This window comes from Pinus tabuliformis, chromosome 5_2 (genome assembly GCF_031772625.1).
Source record: "Pinus tabuliformis cultivar Carrire ecotype Pingquan chromosome 5_2, CPIR1, whole genome shotgun sequence".
NCBI lineage: Eukaryota > Viridiplantae > Streptophyta > Pinopsida > Pinales > Pinaceae > Pinus > Pinus tabuliformis.
This window is the reverse complement of record NC_142306.1, coordinates 254,934,022-254,956,043: the sequence shown is the minus strand read 5'-3', so window position 1 is coordinate 254,956,043 and position 22,022 is coordinate 254,934,022.

Below are 22,022 nucleotides of genomic sequence, written 5' to 3'. Positions count from 1 at the left end.
TTTCAACTGTGACAATGCCTCCGACAATTCTTTTGCCTTCTGCGTTTCACTTTGGTTTATCCTTTGTCTTTCAATTTGCAGTTGCTGGGTTAACAAATTGTTTTCCTGTTGTTGAGCCAGCAACTGCTCTTCCACCTGTGCTGCTTTGTTTTTCGCTTCAATTACCTCTGCCTGTAATGCATATATTTCATGGTCCTTAGTCTTCAACAGAAGACTTACCTCCGATGCTTTGTCGATGGTTGCTGCAGAATAAGCTCCCGTGAATTGAGACAGTTTTGTTAGATCATCGGAGGGATCCAAATCCTCCTTCCAGACCATATTGCCCGTGACTGTTTGCTCAGGCAAGATAGAAGGTTGATCAACCCTTCATCTTTTCTTAGAGCGCTTAATAACGGCTCTATGCTTTGGGCTGTAGAAAATATCCAGGGGAGGAATTTCTTCCACCTGGAGAACAATTTGATCGGAAGGGTCCTTATTGTTTATCTCAACATTCTGTGAAATGGGTGGGCCGCTGGTTCCTCCTAGAACCTGAGAAGAAGTGGTATCGGGCGCATCGCTTGTTTTAGAGGCGTGTGTGTCTTTGGAGCCTTCTTTACCACTGATAATGGAATTGAATTGGTTCCATTGTTTAATCAATTCAGGATCGATGGAGGTTTGCTTATGTTTCTCTGTATGGGCTTTGCTCCGTTCTTTTTCTTGTTCTAACTTCTACTGTTCTTCAAGTGCTTTTCGCTGCTGCTCCTCCAATTCCTTTTTCTGCCTCTCTGCTAGTTCTTTCTTTAGTTTCTCTTCTTCCTTCTTCTTCCTCTGCTCTTCTTCCTTCTGTGCCTTTTGCTGCCTTTCTATCTGCTCCTTTTTCTGCCTCTCTGCTTGCTCTTTTCTTTGCTTCTCAGCCTGCAGCTTCTTCTGCCTTTCCTCCTGTTGTTTATCCTGTTCTTTAGTTGTAACAGGAGGTGAATGTATCTGTTGCCGACCAGGCTCGCTTGAGGAAGACGCTGGGGTTGTGGATAATAAATCTAGAGGCAGAGTTTGCAACCTCTGCTCCCTAAGTTTATTAAACTCTGTCAACGCCTCATCATTGTATTTCATTATGGCAAGCTGTTTGGTTTGGCTTATTGTATCGGCACCTACGAACAGGTCATCAAACATATCCTCTTGATGATCAACTTTTGTTAATTTTGCTTGTTCTAGGGCAGTGTAGGCAGTTTGCTTTGGATCATAGAGTCTGTTTGGGATAGTGGCCAGGGATAAAGTTTGGAGTTTTGTTGCTTCTTTTTCTGCATGCTTGTAATTAAGCAGAGTAAAAACCCCAATTCTTAAAGGAAAAGAGGGCCAACCTTTCTTCTTCTCCTCTTTGAGAGTTTGTGTGACACTCTCGGCCATAATCTGGTAGCAGATTTCCTGGGCTAACAGCTTGTGTGGGATATATAAAGGGAGGACATGTGGCCTAGCCTTACTCCCAAAAACTCTGATATAGGTGAAATACTCTTCCCCGAACCAACTTGCTACGGCTGGTAAGTCAAAAGAAGCTTCATAGGAAATTCTGGAAATGGGTTTGTCATAAATAGAATAGTAAATGGGCACCATGAAACCATTACAAATTTGGTACAAATGGTCCTTGTAAGAGGACTTCCACAATTTCTGATGGTATAAATGAATGGGTGCTGGATCTTGGGTGGTCCATCTCCAACCGAGGACAGGAAACTCAGAATTAAAACACATGGTATCCATAATGTAAGCAGTATAATAAAATGGCGGGATTTTCCTTTCGGTGACTATAGTTTTGGCTCTAAATTCACGAACAGCTACGACCAACTTATCAGAAAGAATAGTGGCCCAATCCATAATTATACTATTGATAGCCGCTTCCATTAAGGGAACCATGTCAATATTGATATTAACGGAGTCATGTAATCCCCACAATCTACACATCATAATCCCCGCATAGCAATAGGGAGAAGCCAAAGAAACGTTGGAGTACTTACCCAAACTTTCATGCTTGTGTTTGGCTGGGTTCTGCCTCCAATCTCAGAGGGGTTCGGATGGTGATTCATTTTCTTTTGCGAATTTCTCCACGAAGGCTCTGTTATAGACTAGCTCCGGTTCAGGAAGATGATACATTCGCCTCAGGTCATCAGGCTTGAATGACCCGAAAATCCTTCCATCCCTTGTATGAAAAGTTCTATCAGTGATGGGGATTTCTTCAATTGTCCAGCGCACCACATCTGTGTAAGGGAGAACCTGCTCTCTGGCCGCTATTCTGTGTAAAAAGGAGTCGGCCAAGTCTTTGAGCGTTGCGTCAGACTTCCTTAGTACATCTACACTAGCCGTTCTCACTGTCACTTTTGGTTGCTCGGCCTCCAACAGATTATATGTGCCCTGCCATGTGGTCCTAGCAAGACCAGTGCACGTAGTGTCCGAGATTAGGCCTTTCTTCGAAATTGAAGCAGCTTGACCTGCAACAGGTGTTGTAGTAGAACCAGAACTCCTCTTATTTTTCTTCCCCATCATGTTCAGGCTGTTCTCAACAAACGAACTCTACACAAATGCAAGAGAAATCGTAACACGAGAAATAATGAAGACAAAGCATAATGGGAAAGATATATATCACTTGAAGAGTGGTGATATTAATTTTCAAAAAGTGGCTGCGGATCCAATCACTGGTAAGAGATCGCATATGCCTTAATGGTGTTTTTAAGGCCTGCTACCCATTAAATGACCTTTACGCTGTTATTCAGTTGAATGACCTCCTAACGCGTGCAACAGATATGATAATGCCTTGGACGCAAGTATTCGTTAATCGAAGGGGCAAATTTATTAAATACGCATGCATTACCTTATCCCTGCATTTAACGGCATTTTGAAATCTGCACTTCATCAACCGGATTTAAATATAACTTTAAAGCTTAAAGCAATCACTTTCTGAAAATGCTGATTACCGATGAACAATGTCGCATCGCATCGGAGGAAAGAGTTACACTATCGTTTGAAAGTAGTCCTGGCGAACGCCGATTGCGACATCGCATCGGACTAGCATGTGAATACATTACCAGATGCATATTAAGTGATTTGCCGACTTCCGATAGCGATATCGCATCGCATCAGGGGAAATACCTGAGCGCCTTATGAGAGTGCATAGGATACCGCCGACGGCCGATAGCGATATCGCATCGGGTCGGGGTTTAAAACTTAAAGCGTTTTCCCACAAGAGGCAGTGCCGATAGCCGATCGCCGATATAACGTCGCATCGGGGTATAAGATATGTGTTCTTTTTGTGTATGCATTGAATACCGCCGATCGCCGATAGCGATATCGCATCGGCAAAGACCGAAGTGCCGTTTAAATGCGTCTCTCTTGTTATTGCGATATGCGATCTTGCGATCGCTTTATCGCAATAATAAAAGATTGTTTTATTTTGGGAACATTGTTATTCGAAAAAGGCTCCAATTCACAAACACTTTTGATTATCATTCCTTTTTCGAACAAATTCATTAATACCAATTAATTTTTTTTTAAAAGGGACCCATTTCATATGTTGATTGTTTATAAATACAGATGATATGAAATGGGGGGTTGTTGTAGGGAACAACACGACCTCGTGCTTTAGGGGGCAACTGTTATAGAAATTTTTGGGCACTGCAACCCCAATCATATATGTCCATAAACCGAGGGCTTCTGAGCCCCTAAAAGTGTCGTTACATGCCCTAAAGAAACAAGGTTAACTGATTACATCATCTCCCAGAAGTTCTCCACAGGAAACTACTTAGAACTGGTCAAAACTGGACGATACAGGTTGCTCAGTGCTAAGGATGCGATGAATCTCACTTGCCCAATGGAAAAAATGCGACGCATACTGAAAATCCCTTCTGTAGGGTGTGATGGGAGAGAATGGACAAATGGCAGAGATATTTTGCAAGGTGGATGATCATGGAATCTTCCAAAAACTTCTCTTGTGACACTTGCCTCTCTGAATTCACCCAAGGATGAGTAAGAGATCACCAATATGCAAGTGGAATCAAGAACTATCAGAGAGAAGACACTAATCAAAATCCTAGAAGCTGACTCACCCCCCTACAATCATCTATATATGGATCCCTCATCCCAGAGATCTAGAGGCTAGAATTTTGTATCTCGTAAGGAAGTGTTGTTGGTTTCTTGGTGGAATATCATAGTGTTGGGTGATCTAATCTTTTCATGAGGTGAAGAAGGGCTTTCATGTTGGGAGGATGACACTAGGTCAGATCAATGGGTTGTAATCCTCTCTTCTAATCTTTATATCAATAAATCTATTCAAGTTTTCCTCCACATTCTTGTATGTCTGATAGTATATGCATTTGTGTGGTCAATATATATCTGGTACTCCATTGTTTATGATTGTAGATCTCTGCAATTTGAAGGTATTATGATGCTTTGACTTTACAGGTACTCTTTGAAGCGGAGTGGTCAAGGGATAGGTGGCAAAGACCTGTCGCTGAGGAGAAGGAACAAGAAAAGAACCAAGCACAAGATCGAGGTTGGTAGTCTTTGATCTTCTCTTATCTACTTCTCATAAAGGAAAATGAAAGTAACTTTAATCTATTTGTTTCTAAGATAGCTACCCATCTTAGTGGGACTAGAAGCTCTGCATAGACACTAGATTTCCCAATAACAATATGCAACCTGCAAGTGACTCCCCATGTACCCTAGTATGAGCTAGCTACCTCCCAGGTATATGCCACCTACAAGTCGCTCCCCATGTATTCACAACAACCTGCAAGCCACATATATCATAAACTCATAGTTTCATAAACTCACAGTTCAACTTATGAAATAGACTCCAAAAACATGGGGTAAAAACAAATTTTCAATAGTAAATTTTGGTGGCTATCTAGCAACCCTCTTAGGTATATGACACAACTTACAAACCACATATATCATAAGATCATAGTTTCATAAAATCAGAGTTCGACATAGGAACTAGACTCCACAAAAATCTGGTAGAAGCTAATTTTCAATAGTAAATTTTGATGACGAGCTAGCAACCTCGCAGGTATATGAAACAACCTGCTAGCAACCTCCCAGCTACATGAAAACCTACAAGCCACATATACCATAAAATCATAGTTCAACTTAGGAACCTCCTCAGGTATATGAAAACCTACAAGCCACATATATCATGAACTCATAGTTCAACTTAGGACCAAGACATCTGAAAACCATCAAAACTGGTGCGAGGATCAAAGATTCCAATGGGATGCTTATCCATCTAGCTCCTAGACTTCAAGGAGATTCCTATCCATCCAGCCTTATTGTGACGGGTCATGTGTCCAGGGACTTGAACCCAACTGGAGCAGATGGTAAACCACCATTCCACACATTGATTGGACCATAACTTGAAGGCCTTATTGCAACCTTTGCACAATGTAATTTCATGTGGATAATTGTCTCACATGTCATAAATTATGGATATGGTTACAATATTCAGGCATGATTTTCAGATATTTTTGTAGTAATTTTTCCTTAAACTTTGTAGGAAAACTGTATAAAAATAAAATCATTGAAAATAACTCATTATTTTTTATTTAAAGAATATTTAAATGTTATTAAAGAAAATGAAATGTGTCAACTCAACATTAACTATGAAAAGAATTACACATCTCTTTGGTTATGGGTTCTAAAATGAGCCTACAATTAGAAAAAGAATAAATAAATTAATAATTATTTTCATTATTAATTTAATCAAAAATATTATTCAGATTATTATTTTAATTAAATATAAATTTTAAAAATAATCATTATAATCATTATAAAATTATTTAATTTTAAACCAAATTTTTTATATTTCATGTTATAAACCAATATAACTATAATCAATGCGAATAAAATTTAATTCACATTAAAAGGAATTATTATCTTTTCCATAGCGTTAAATTTTCATATACCATTTTTAAAATTAACTATAAGAAATTAAAAAATAACCATCTTAATTTTTCCCCGTGGATTAAAATTTAAAAAATATATTTTTTAAAAATGGAAATTTGTAAGTCAGTTGAATATTACACCCCATATTTTTTTAAATTATTATTTTATAATCAATTTTCTTTCTCCCGTCATAGTTTTAGTTCGATTTGCAGTAGTGGATTTCTTTCCATTTACAAATGAGGATTGTTGGAAAATTAATCCCAACCACCGCTTTAATCACACTCACAACGACTATACATGTCAAATGGATTTTGCAACATACCTATCACATGGATTTCGCAACATACCTGACACATGGATTTCGCAACATACTTGTCACATGGATTTTTGGAGGTTGTGATTTTGTTTGCACGCCAAGGACTGAAGTTGTTAGATGGATTTTGCAACATACCTGTTAGATGGATTTATGGAGGTGGCGATTTTGTTTGTAGTCCAAGGACTGAAGTTCTCAATGTTGGACTGAAGTTCTCAAAGCTGACCATTCCACAACACATTAGAGAGTTAAAGCACATAATGAAGTTTGGTAAATAAGCATAGGAAAACATTCACTCCGCGATTGTTATCTACACTCCACAACACCTAAAAGTTCATAAAATCATTTATTATGTAAAATCACCCATACCATGTCTTAAATATTTTCTTAGTCATTGATGAGTCAAAGTTGTATGTTTGCATAAATATGAAGGTATAAGTATTTTGTATGGTTGAGACAGAGAGAGGGTGAAAGTATGAGAGGTGAAGATAAAATCATGGAGCAAATTTTGTTGGGCGCATGAAAACAACAATTACTGTGTTTTAGGTGTGTTACTCAACAACCCCTACTGAAGTGTAAATAACCCTAAACTTTGTTTTTTACTTGGTGAATGAGATGCAGTCTCATATGAATGTATTTTCATGCATTATAATTTAATACAAATTTTTAATGTCTTTCTCCAAGCTTTACTATGTTTTTCTCTATTTTGCCGTGAGTTATTTTCTGTGTTTTATTTAAGCCTTTGTCCAATATGCTTGCGATTTCTGAGTGAAAATCCTCTCCTCTTCCCCTGTAAAACTTTCTAACAAGGTACCAGAGCAGGTTAAACTTTGTTAGTGTAAAAACAAGTTTTTTTACTAGCAATTAAAAATTGTTTTGAGGGAAAATTTTTGAAGTGTATTTACCAACATGTAGAAAGTTTTTTTTTCTTGTTTACAATAAAAATGGAAACATCAAGCAAAATCTTGACTAATCATCAGATGCCTCAATTCAATGGGAAAAATTATATTTATGGGCTATTACAATGAAGGCCATGTTTTCTTCTCAAGATATTTGCGAATTGGTGGATAATGGTTTTCAAGAACCAACAGATGTAGCAACATAGAATGCCTTGTCTCAACCAAAAAGGAATTTGTTCATGGATAATAGGAAGAAGGATGTAAAATCCCTCTTATACATTTTTCAAGTAGTACATAAAAGTATTTTCCCAAGGGTTGTAGCAGCAAAAAGGTCCAAGCAAGCATGGGACACCCTCCTGACAGCCTACCGAGGAATGGAAAACATCAAAACAACAAAAGTGAAAGTACTTTGAAACACTTTGTATGAAAGATTATGAGAATGTGGACTCATGTTTTACACATGTAGATGGGTTGGTTACTCAATCAGGTCTCATGGTGAGACACTTGAGGAAAGGAAAAAAGTTGAGAAAGTTTTGAGAATTTTTCTAGCAAGGTTTGATGACATTGTTGTGGCCATAGAAGAGACAAAGGATCTCTCATAATTCCAAGTGGATGAGCTTCATGCATCATGAATATCTCATGAACATAGACTGAATAGAGAAACAAGCTCCTCATTGGAGCATGCCTTCAAGACACCAATTTCATTTGGTCAAGGTAGAGGTAGAGGAATATCATATGCTAGAGGAAGAGGAAGAAGCCCACATAGAGGTGGAAGAAGCAACTGAACAAGTTCAAGTGGAAGAGGAAACAATCAAAATCCAAGTCAAGGCCCAAGCCAAAATCAAGCACAAAGTCAGAGGTATGATAAATATCAAGTTCAATGGAATTACTGTAAGAAGTATGGCCATTATGCAAATGAATGTAGAAAGAAGCAATATGATATTAGTAATAAACCAAGTGTAAATTTCACAAAGGAAAATCAGAACCATGATACCATGTTTTTAGCTTGTAATGTAGCACAAGAAAAACAAAGTGATGTATGGTATCTAGATTCATGGTGTAGCAACCACATGTCAGGAAACATAGAAATGTTTTCCAATCTAGATGAAAGTGTGAAATCTAAAGTGACATTAGGGACTGAGAGAAAATTATCTATCATGGGAAAAGGAAGAATTAATATCCTAACAAAGAAGGGGGAGAAGAAGTACATCTCAGATGTTTACTTTTCCCCTAGTTTGAAGCATAACCTCATAAGTATTGGACAACTCATGCAAAAGGGCTACAATGTATTTTTCAAAAATGATGAGTGCACAATTTTGGATAAGCCTCCAAGAAGTTAGTTGATGAAAATTGGTTATGGCATTTGGGATTTGGTCATCTCAACTTTGGAGGTTTGAATTTGCTGCATAGAAAATACATGGTGAAGGGGTTGCCGCTTACAGAAAAAAATGACAGCCTATCTGGAGGATGTATCTTGGGAAAACAACATAGAGAGACATTTCCAGTAGGAAAGTTAATAATGGCAAAGACACATTTGGAGATTGTCCATTCATATTTATGTGGACCAATGTAGACACCATCAATTGGTTGTATCAATTATTTATTTACCTACATAGATGACTACACAAGGAAGACATTGGCCTATCTCCTAAAATATAAAAGCTAAGTGTTTGAGTGCTTTCAACAATACGTGACTCTTATTGAAAAGAAATGTGGACACTACATAAAAGTCTTGAGGACTGATAGAGGTGGCGAATAAATCTCAAATGACTTCCTTTGATTTTGCAGGGAGCATGGAATTCACAAGTAATTTACAACAAGTGCTGGGAATAGGATCCCCCAAGGACAGTTTTGGGGCTAAAAGCCCATGTTTTGGGTTGGAATTTGTAATAAAATTGTAAATTCTCTGCATTTTGTGGTCGTGGAGTGCGAAGGTGTCATGAGTCATAAAGGGTTGGCCACCCTTATTTTTGTAAGGTAAAGTCGGTTGTAAAAGGTCTACCCATTGCCCACAGACCATGGGATTTTATAAAAAGAGCTAAGTAAGTAAGCTCTAAGTAGTTCAGATAAGTCTTAGAGAGTCATAGCTTCGAAGTAAGAAGTCTAAGTTTTTGGTCATAGTGCAGGTAGAGGCTCTGCAACTGAGTGTGCAGATAGAGTCTATAATCACTTGAGGATATCAATAAAGAGAAATATTCTGCAAATTCTGTGCCTTTCTTCCAGTTACCGCATCTTGTCATATTATGTATGAATTTATTCATAATTATTATATGATACTTGAATGAATGTAATTATGTTCGATAATTGAATGCAAACAAGGATACCTGTTTACGTGATGCTACCTGTGAGTATCTAGTAAGATAAGTAAGATCCTTAAGATAATTATGGAATCTGTGCAATATGCTACCTTAACAACGTGAAAGTATTTGAACCTAAGGTTAGGGCTGCATGAAGGTCAGCTATACCCTTTCATGGAGGTATCGAAGGGAGGAATAAGGGGTCAGGTAGACAGAGCCGTAGAACTTAACGACCTGTGTGAAAACTAGCATAGAAGGAAAAAACTGGCATCATGACCATCTCAAGGTGCAAAAACTTGGTTCCAGCATCCCCCCATACTACTTTGGGTGAGACTTCAGTCCGCGCTCCATGTGTTGATGCTGAAAGGGCCATTAGTGTAGGGATTTTTTTGGCTAATTAATGCTAACCTAGGTTGGGCCCCCACAAGCCAACACATGGTTCCATTGTCGGGTGCAGAATCTACATAAGAGATGTGTGATGTCATATCACTGGAATCCAACTAAGAAACAGATCGAGAACTGGTTGGATAGGAAGATCCATGAAATCACGGTGCAGGAAAACAAAAGCCCGTGACTAAAAAAGGAACGGTGAATGGACAAGTACCTATATACATGTGTACCATAGCTAACCCTTCACGGTTAGTGGTGGACTAGTTCTTGTCCACCTTGGATAACCTTTTTCTTGCGAAGGTGATAGGATGGTCGAAGTCTCCTCCACCATCCTATGTCAGTACTGCTCCCAACGCTATACATGACACGTCAACATGTACATGAAACTCCTTCTTCCAATCCGGGAAGACTAAAATCGGTGTGGTGACCATCTTTTCTTTCAATACATCCAAGGTCTTCTTACAGTCTTCGTTACAGCAGAATGTGACATCCTTCTTTAACAATTTCTCCATAGGCTCGGTGATCTCAACATAGCCTTTGATAAAAATTTTGTAAGATCCTATATGTCCTAGGGTAGCGTGAAATTGTTTCACACTCGGCATTTCCAAGATTAGTATCACCATGATCTTCACCGGATCTACCATCAGTCCCTGTCTACAAACCACATGACCCAACAGGGTCCCAAAAGGAACACAAAACAGACACTTCTTTAGATTGAGCGCAATTTGGTCTCTTCGACAAGTATCTAGCATCAGGCGTAGACTAGCGACATGGCGTTTCACTAGGCTAAACACAGTCCAGTCATCAAAGTATACTTCCAGGAACTTATGAATAAATTCCTTGAATGAAGAAACAAATATGCACAAGAAAATCGTAGGCACATTCTTCAACCCAAAAAGCATTACAGTGTATTGAAAACAACCCCAGTCAGTCGTGAAGGTTGTCTTGCTCCTATCCTTTGGTGCAATTTTGATTTGATGGTACCTAGAGAACCCATTAGTGAAGGAATATGCTTCATGGCCACATATATTATCCAACAATTCATCCGTTAATGGAGTCAGGAAAGGATCATGTATGCAAGCGTCATTCAACTTTTTGAGATCCACGCATATCCTTATTTCATCCTTCCTCTTCTTATTCTGTACCACCATTGGGCCTACCTAGTTAGATTCTTCCACAGGCTCAATGATGCTTGCCACGAGCATCTTGTCTAGCTCTAAGCAGACCTTCTCCTTATACTTCGGATTGAGACAGTAAGGTATTTGCCTAACTAGCTTCGCATTGGGCTTCAATGTGATCTTCATAACACCTAGGTCCCCGATTATCCCTTTTAGATCCGTAAAATTCGTAGGGAATAAATCATGGTATTCGCGGAGAAATTCAGTGACCTTATCCACCATCGCGTTGTCCCAATAATCTCCAATCTTTGCAAACTTGGGCTCTGCCCCCGTACCAATGTTTACATGTTTCTTTTTAAGCGGCATGGTTATATTAGGATTCTCAACCTATGGTCCTTCAGCTTTGCAGTGGCCTTATGTTTTTAGGATGTTAATCTTTTGCGGATCCTCATCCTCTTCTTCAGTAGTTACGCTGTAACATTCTAGCATGTGACTCAACTGAGTAGCCCACTCAGGCTTAATCAAGTCCAAAGGATCATGTAGTATGCTAAAGATTGATTCTTTCACCTCTTGTAGCACCTCATCAATACAGTAAAACCCATCTCCAAAGATGAATTCCATTACAAATCCTTCCCGCAAAATATCCCATTCACCTGTGCCATGATGGAGCTCTTTTTATACATACCATTTCATCAGGACAACATCCAGGGTGTGACAGAACAAGTGTACCCATTCATGTTAGAGCTTTTCTCCATAAGCTTGAGCCCATTTGGTGAAGTGCATGTGCGGGTCATCCTACCCATCGTACTTGTCTATCATTCGTACCATCGGCTTACCAATGTGTGTTCTCATCATCCTCCTACATTTTCACTAATCATCAAATATTCCCTTATGTGTACCCCAGCATCTTGTAGGCATAGCATACAGTGCCCAATCCAATTCCTAAAAGAGATGCTTTTCTGGTACCTCCCTCTCAAATGCATCCAAAAAGATATCTACATCATTCAGGCCATCATAAGTGGGCAAATTTCCTACCTTTGAAAACACACAACGCAGCGACCAGGTCATCATGTTATAGCTCAGTGTAGTTACTTGATGTAACCAATTTTGGAAGTGCTCTAATTCTTCATCAGAGTTCGAGGTCCATGAACTCTCATGATCGCAAGTAATTTGTCCATCCACTGTTGGATGCACCCAATCTTGGTCCCACGTTGTTATCTTATAGATACAGTCCAGATAGTCATTGCTCTCATAATCACAGACTGGTTCAGTATAGTGTGATCCTTCAACAGGATCTACAGGTACTACTATGCAAAGTGATTTCTTCTCAAATATCATCTTTTTCTTCTTTAGGTTGATTACCCTATTCATATCAGTAGCCCAATCAATGCCAAGGAGTGTGGGGTAGGAGTTGCTATCATCCATAATTTCTATTACTTCACAGTCAGCCAGTGTGCTCGCACCTTCAATATCTATAGTCAACCCTTGCAGCCACCCCATGGGGATGATCTTCTACTGGTTTTCCATCCTTAGCTGAATCAGAGACCACTGAGGCATGGGTCTCCCCATCCGTTCCCAATTCTGGTTCGATAGGACATTTGCATCTAACCCCGGGTCAGAAATAACCTGATCCATTTCATACTCTCCTATCTATGTGATTAGTCTCATCTCCCATCCAATGCTTGTTTTTTGCTTGCCAATATTTAGTACTATGCATGGCTCACCCATAGTGTTTCTGGCACATCTGTTTATAAGCTCCTGTAGCCCCTTCACATCCTTGCTATCACGCAGTACATTCACTCAAGTCTCTAGGAAGGTTGTAAGCACAGAAGTGTCCATCTCCTGATCAGGATTATCCTTGCTTCCCAAGGTGGAGGCCTCAATGAAGCTCTTCTTTGCTTCCATGAATGTTTCATGGGCGTGCTCCAAATCAAACTCAGCTTCCTTTGTCGGAGCTTTGTGAACCCATGTACTCTCTTCAGGTTGTTTCCCCTTGTCATCTCCTGTTGTCATTCCACTTCAAAACACTATATTCAAATTCGAATCCTCTTCGTGTGGCTTAGACTTCATCATCTATATGTTCTGAGTCAACTAAGGTGGTAGCACCCCTTTATCATGTATCCTTTCTATCAATGTAGCACAGTCTTCCGTTTCATGATCAAACAGAGTGCAATATTTGCATGATGGATGTGTTGGGTTAGTGTAATTATGGGCATAATCTCTTGGTCCTTTGTAATTGTAGCAGATCAGCTGTCCCCAACCTCGGCCAGGTCCTCCCCTACCTCGGCCTTGTTCGTGCCCTTGAAAGACTGTCCGCGCCATCCCTATGCTCTGGTCATGGGGTCGTGTTTCTGCCTACACCCTGTAGGAGGTAGTTCTATCCATCATCAATTCATAGCTTCTTCAATTACACTCATCATGTCCTACCGACCTACAAAAGTTGAAGAACAGTTGTTGCAGTGTCTCTACAAACTTCTGCAACAAATGATAGTTATTTGAGGCATGTTTTTTTGCTACCTGACATATAGTGCACCATAATGTAGGCCCCTCAATTGGTCCTGCCTAAGGTTCTGGCCTCAAAGACATCGCTCCTCCTCCTGCAATATATTTTACAAAGACCGGGCAATGGTACTTGTCATGCCCTTGACCCTTGCATTTCAAGCACCATGCCTCTTCGCGCATCTCTGGTCGAACTATTCTGTCCTACTTTAAACTTTGGATCTCAAGACAAAAAAATTTCAATTGTACATGGATCTATTGAACCCCAAAATTTGGATCTTGGATCGGTGTTTCATGCAGTCCCATTGCAATATCCAAGGCCTCTGCTTGAGTCATTATCTTCTATTGCGACAGCGCAACCCTTAGGTGTGGTAGGACCGAAGCCACAAACCACTCACAATTTTGTCTGTCTTTTAAGTCCGTGTTAGCTTCACAAATGTTACACTTTAACCTTTGATCGAGTTCCCAAGGGATCTTGCCTAGTTGCACCACAATTTCCTTGAACCCCACAATCAACTATGCCTCAAATTTAGGCCTATTGAATTCTTTATTCAGTGATGTCTTAATGTCTGCCACTAGGTTAGCGCGCGATCCTCCAACACACTAACCAATGTTGCCTTCTTCATGTGATAATCTGTAACACCCTAGGCTTCCCATACGGCTTTCACAATTAACCAAAATTGGTCTGGGTCCTCATTTCCCAAGCCTTTGAAAAATGTAACTTCACTGAATTCGCCATACTGAACTATGGTGTAGGTGGAGGTGGAGGTGGTATGGGTGAAGTCGCAAGCGATGGTGGTGAAGTTGGAGGTGGCGTGGGTGGAGGTGGCAGTTGTGGGAATCCTTGCCTCATTAACTGAATAGCACTTCACAGAGAAGCCTACGCTATCCCCTCTTTGTCACCTCGTGGAGGTGAAATTAGTGAACTATATTTAGGACACTTTATTCCTTCATTCCTGTAAGATTTTCCACTTCACTGAGCTCCGAACATCAAGGTAGTTGCATGATGTAGTTTTTTCACAATAAAATTATAATCCAGGTATTCAAAGATTTTACATACTTACGTAACGGACCTTTGAAAAAGTGCTACTCTACCTCACTATAGCTGACTGAGGTATCGACCGCGAATTCAGTCAAAAATCCTCCTATAAACATGATTGAGCCAATGATTGATAGCGCAGGTGATCTTATCCTCATATGCTTCCAATCTCTGTACCAGCTCCAGGATCCAAGCAATAGGATCGTCAAGTCTCCACCTTCCTTGGCTATTTTCTAGCTTCGCAATCCACTCATATAGCTCAACTAGAAAGGAGCAGAAAAAGATCTCATGGATCTCTGTATATAGGTACCTCTCCAGCCATTGTTCCTTTGTTAGCAAGGCTTCTCTTCTTCTGTGCCGCGAATTCGTGGATCTTCCTATCCAACCAGTCACCGATCTCTTTCTTAGTTGAATTCTAGTGATACGACATCACACATCTCTTATGCAAATTTTGGTCCCAACAATGGAACCATTTGTTAGCTTGTGGGGGCCTGACCTAGGTTCAATGTTAATTAGCCAACCAAATCCCTACACTACTGGCCCTTTCAGCATCAACCTGTGAAGTGCGGATTGAAGTCTCACCCGAAGCAGTATAGGGGGAAGCTAGAACCAAGTTTCCACACCTTGAGATGCTCGTGATGTCGATTTATTCCTTCTATTCCTGCTTTCTCATAGGTCATTAAGTTCTAGGGCTCTATCTAACTAACCCCTTATTCCTTACTTTGATACCTCCGTGAAAGGGTACAACTAACCCTCGCGTAGCCCTAGCCTTAGGTTCAGATACTTTCACGTTGTTAAGGCAACATATTGGATAGATTCCCTAGTTATCTTAAGGATATTACTTAACTTATTAGATACCCACAGTTAGCACCGCATAAATAGGTATCCTTATTTGCGTTCAATTATCCAACATAATTACATTCATTCGCGCATCATATAAGAATTATAAAGGAAATTCATACATAATATGACAAGATGCAATAACTAAAACAAAGGCACAGAATTTCCAAAATACTTCTCTTTATTGATATCTTGAAGTGATTATAGACTCTATTCGTCGTGTGCACATAGCTTCAAGGGTCCACGCACTCAGCTGTAGACTTCCACCCTAGGCCTCTCGACACTTAGTTGCAGAGCCTCTACCTACGCTACGACTGGAAGCTTAGAATTCTTACATCAAAGCTACGGCTCTCTAAGACTTATCTGAACTACTTAGAGCTTACTTACTTAGCTCTTTTTATACAATCCCATGGTCGGTGGACCATGGGTATATTTTTTACAGTCGACTTTACCTTAGAAAAGTAAGGGTGGATAACCCTTTATGACGCATGGCACCTTCACGCTCCATGACCACAAAATGTGGAGAATTTACAATTTTATTAGAAATTTTGACCCAAAACATGGGATTTTAGCCCCAAAACTGTCCTTGGGGGATCCCATTCCCAACAACAAGGTATACACCTCAAAAAAATGGTGTAGCGGAAAGGAATAATAGGACCATTATGGAAATTTAGAGTATGTTGAAGGAAAAGCATTTTCCAAATGATTATTGGGCTGAAGTTGTCACTTATGCAGTGTATATCATTAATAAGTGTCCAACCAAAAGTGTGAAGTGTACAAAATCCTATATATTCACAAGTTAATGCAATTTGCTAAAGAAAGAGACAAGAATCTACTTCTACTCTTTACAGTGGAAGCCCATAAACATCGAGAAAACAATAATCAATAGAGGAAGAGAATCAAAGGCACATAACATAATAAATATCCAGGGAAAGCCACAGCTCAAAACCCCACTATTTGTTTTGTGTTAATCTAGAAAGCCAAGATGAAATGACATTTCTTGTTTTCTCTTGACCAATCCCAACTCTCAAGAAATTAAATCTCCAACTCATAAGCAAGCTCAAGGCCAAATATTAGCCAATTCACAAGCTCTCCAAGTCTCTATTCCAATTTGTAATTCCTATGAAGAATAAATTGTATTTAAAGGGAAATAAATCCTCTAAAAATAGGGCAATCCCTTAAGGATCAGTTCCTGATTGCATGCACTATCAATGAAACTTAGAAAAATCTAAAACAAATAGTACAATGTCCTTGCACTCTAGTCTCAACATGGCCTTTCTCAGAATCAACATGCATGAGTATCTAATGGTGGAATCTTCAGTTAAATATAGTAGCACTAATTAGGTCACTATTGTCCCAACCAACTGTTTACTCACTATTAGTTCCTGAAACTGATTTGAACTAATTTAACTGGACTTAACTCAATAAATTGAGTTAACTAATTACAACTCATTCATAACTCATCCTGAACTCCTATAAGTTAGTGAGAACATATACATGTCTTCTAAAAAACTTCCAACTCGAATTTCCTAAATTAGTTAAGTTAATTAAACTTAATCAATTATATTGAAATTGTTATGAGAAAAGAATTCTATTTCAATTCACAGTTTAAGTCAAGGAAAAATTAAACTAGAATTTCTTGTTGCCATTTCTCAGCACTCCCTCTTAACAAGAAAGGGATTATCCACTACCCCGATCCTGTCTATGGGAAACTTGAATTTATATCTTGGTAGTGCCTTTGTTAAGAGGTCAGCATCTTGCTCCTCATAATAAATCATTATCGGACCCATCTACTAACCAAACAAACCAACCCAGATCTTCCTCATCGTAATAGCCTCACATGATGAGTGACTTGCAGCCATGTACTCTACCTCTGCTGAACTAAGTGCAATCGATCTTTGTTTCCTGTTATACCAATATACTGTAGTTGACCCGATACTAAATATCCCTTCTAATGTTCTCTTCTTGTCAGATGGAATCCCTGCCCAATCTGTATCGATGAAGCCTTGAATCTTCACTCCCTCTGTCTTCCTGTACCACAACCCAAACTAAGCAGTGCCTTTGAGGTATCTCAATATATGATTTTCCACCTTCCAATATAGCTTGGTAAGCCTAACCGTCACTTGACTAAGCTGATTAACTGCATAACACATATCTAGTCGTGTGTCCACCAAATACTTGAGTAAACCCACAAGCTGCGTGTAAGCACTAACTTCCACTACTTCTCCTGAAGTAGCATCCTCCTTCCTCCAGTTACTAGCTAGAGGAGTCTCCATGGGTTTACTTCTCTCCATGAGGAATCTCCTAAGAATCTCATTGGCATACTTGCCTTGAGAAACAAACAACTCCCCATCTCCCTGCCATACCTCCATGCTAGGAAAGTAATGCATGAGCCCCATGTCCTTAATCTCAAACTCTATTGCAAGGTACTCCTTGCAAGATTTGATGAGCTTCTCATCACCTGTCAGTATGAGACCATCTACATAAAGTACAATGGTCAACATCTTAGCTTCCACCACTATGTGAAAGAGGTTCGCATCCGCTTCACTCTTTGTGAAGCCCAACCCATTGAAGTAGCTATCTATCATGATGTACCTAACATGAGATGCTTGCCTCAATGCATACAACGCTCTCTTGAGTCAACACACTACGACTCATGGTCCAAGGTTTCAAAAATTTTGGGTTGCTCTATGTACACCTCTTCCTTAATCATGTCATTTAAGAAAGAAGTCTTCACATCCATCTGATGGATCTTCCAACCCATTTGTGCTGATAGTGCTAGAATAGATATGATTGACGAGTACCTTGCAACAGGAGCAAAGGTCTCATCATAGTCAATCCCCTCTACCTGTGAAATGCCATGGGCCACAAATTTGGCCTTATGCTTCCCCACACTACTATCTGTAGCTTTTTTTTACCTTGTAAAGCCAACGGGAGCTCACAACTGACTTGTCCTCTCGTCTCGGGACCACATCCCAAACGTTGTTTCGAACTATGGATTCATACTCCTCCACCATCACATCAAACCAAACTGGCTACTGCATTGCTTCCTGGAAGAAAGATGGATCTATCAAAACACATGCACCCATAAGTTCCATGTATCTAGTGTACCTCTCTGGTGACCCCCTCTATCTGCACTGAGAAGAGGGTGCTCCCACATTCTCCCATGAATCATTCAACAATCTGCCAGCCTCTCTAGTGCACTTTCCTTCCTCTTTGGAAGACTCTACCTGAGTGGATGTCTCCACTACCAGAACCTCTACATGTGGCTTCTCCACATCAATTTGAGGTTGATCAACCTTAGGAAATAAAAGTTCCTCCTTCGCATGTAGCTCAAGCTCCCTCTCAAGGGATACCTGCATGGCCTTTTCCTCATCGAAATTGACATCCCTGCGAACCACTATCATTCGAATGGTTTGCATGTACACCCGATACTTGTGGGGAGTATCACTGTACCCCACAAATATCCCCAACTTTGTTGTTGGATCAAGCTTCTTCCATGCATCTTTGGTCACATGGAAATAAATTGATGACCCAAAAATCCTAAACTGGCCAACATCTGGCCTCTTACCGGAATAAGCTTCATTTGTTGTTTTACTCTTAAGTATCCGATGTGGGCTACAGTTCTGAACATAAAACATTGCATTGCATGCCTCATCCCACAAGTGTAGTGGTAGGCCTTGATCATGGAACATCGCCCTTGATGCCCCTACTATGCTTCTATTCCCCCTCTTGAAAACCCCATTATGTTGAGGGTTATGAGGTGTCGTCAACTCTCATTGAATCCCCTCCACTGCAGAGAATTTCTTAAACTCATTGGAGACATATTCTCCACCATTATCACTCCATAGAGCTTTAAACTTCTTACCTGAATCTTTCTCAACCAATTCTTTGAATTCACAAAACTTTGTGAATGGTTGATCCTTTCTCTACATGAAAAATATCAAGCATTTACGAGAATAGTCGTCTAAAAATGTAACATAATACCTATGTTTGGTGATGGATGTTGTCGAGAATGGTTCACACACATCTAAATGGACTCTCTCCAGAATAGACTCTGCTCAACTATCTCTATCTCCAAATGAAGACTTGGTGTATTTTCACAAAGTACAACCCTTGCATGTATCAACCTGCTCAAGCATACCTTTCGAATGACTAGTAAAGATTTGTTGCAATATCTTCAAAGCCCCATGATGCAAGTCACCTAATTGCCTATTCCACAACTCACCAATGTCTTGGCTCAACACATTTTCCTATTTTTAACTCTAAGCAACACAATCCTCTACCTCTATCTTATAGATATTTTGAACTCGAATCCCTATCTTCTTTACTTGACCCGTGGCTATGTGTTGAAGGAACACCTTTCCTTTCGAAAATATCACATCATAGCCTCTATCCTCAAGCATGACAATGGATACCAAGTTCTTTGTTAGTTTGGGTACATGCATAACATTCTTTAAGGTGAGTGGAGCGACATGCTCCATCTGAAAAGTAATAATGCCCACACCAGTAATACTATACTTATCGTCACCACCCATCTCGATATGCATCTTGAGTTGTTTCTCCTCTAATTCACTGAATAACTCTCTGTCATCAGTCATGTGGAAAGAACCTTGACTGTCTAAGTACCATACACTTCCCATCATTGAAGACACCATGAATGCAATGAGGGAAAAGTCCAATTCAAATTCGGAGGCCAAAGACTCAACTGCCGCTCCTCCTGAGGATTTCTCCTTGGACTTATTCATTGGAAAATTTGTAGCAAAGTGACCCATCTTGTGACAATGAAAGCATTTAACTTTTGTCATGTCCTTCTTCTTGCCTGCATGATAAGAACCTCACTTGGAATGAGAAATTTTACCTTTCCCCTTCCTTGCCTTAATCGCTAAAGCACAATTCTCTTTATCATCAGTCTTCGATGAAGAACCATCCCTAGTGTTCCCCCTGATCTCATCTTGCATCAAATCCGACCATAGTCACTCCCAATCTGGTAGCTTCTCCCGACCGTTGACATAGTGCTGATAATTATGCCAACTCTTTGGGAGTCCAAGAAGAGCAAGGCTCACCATATCCTCCTTAGCAACTGTGATTCCAACACTTACAAGTTCATCCTGACATTGAGTGAACTTGTTCAAGTACTTTGGAATCGTCTCACCTTTATCCATCTTGATTTTACGAAGTTTATCCTTCAGTGCCAAATTCCTTTAATCACTGCTATTCTGATACGAGTTTGTCAATCTTTTCCACATAGCATGTGGAGTTTCATTGCCATGGAAACCTGAGACAATGTGGTTTCTAACTTCCTCAATGATTATCCGCCTTTCCTTCATCACACACTTCTTCCATTCAACTAAGTTCTGTGCATCTGTAGCTACTAGCTTGGGGACTTCTTGATTAATGAATTCCTTCAAGCCATTATCTTCTAGCACAACCTCCACCCTGTCCCTCCAGGCTATAAAATTTGAGCTTCCTTCCAGGGCATACTCAAGCTTCAATCCATGGAACACCATCTACCGATCCTGAAGTATGTTTGCAAATTTGACTTTCACCTATAACCCATAAACTCAAAACTTCAAAATCTCCCATAGAGAGTTGATTTTAAATCAGCGATATCTCCCTCATCTGAATTCTGATTCGGCCAATTTTTTTTTGAATTTGGGTATATTTTCCTAAGGAATCCAAATATGCAATTTAATTCATTTTTTTTTTCCTAGAAACTCTAAGAACTTCTCTGCAAACTCTCGGGCCAAAAAACAATCTCGCTCTGATACCATGTAGAAAATCTTGTAGATCCACAAGCTAATGCAATTTGTTAAAGCAAGAGACAAGAATATAATTCTACTATTTACAATGGAAGCCCATAAAAATCAAGAAAACAATAATAAATACAGGAAGAGAATCAAATGCACATAACATAATAAATAGCCGGGGAAAGCTCCAACTCAAAACCCCACTATTTTCTTTGTATTAATCTGGAAAATCAGGATGAAATTACAATGCTTGTTCTCTCTAAAACAATCCTAGCACACAACAAATTCAATCTCCAACTCATAAGAAAGCTCAAGGCCAAATCTTAGCCAATTCAAAAGCTCTCCAAGTGTCTATTCAAATGTGTAATTCCTATGAAGAATAGCTTGTATTTAAAGGGAAATAAAGCCTCTAAAAATAACGCAATCCCTCAAAGATCAGTTCCTAATTGCATGCACTGTGAGTGCAGCTTAGAAAAATATAAAAAAAAAATAGCACACTGTCCCTACACTCTAGTCTCAACTGGCTCTTTCTCAGAATCAACATGCATGAGTTTCTGATGGTGGAATATTTAGTTAACTAGAGTAGCACTAATTAGGTCACTAGTGTCCCAACTGACTGTTTACTCACTATTAGTTCTTGAAACTGATTGGAACTAATTTAACTGGACTTAACACAATAATTTGAGTTAACTAATTACAACTCATTGATAACTCATCCTAAAATCCTATAAGTTAGGGAGAACATATACATGTCTTCTAAAAGACTTTCAATTCGAATTTCCTAAATTGACTAAGTTAACTAAACTTAATTAATTATTTTCAAATTTCTATGAGAAAATAATTCTATTTTAATTCATAGATTAATTCATGGACAAATTAAACTAGAATTTCTTGTTGCCATTTCTCAACATCAACAATGTGGTTCCTGAAGAGGCATGGAGTCGAAGAAAGCATAATGTCACTCACATGAGAGTCT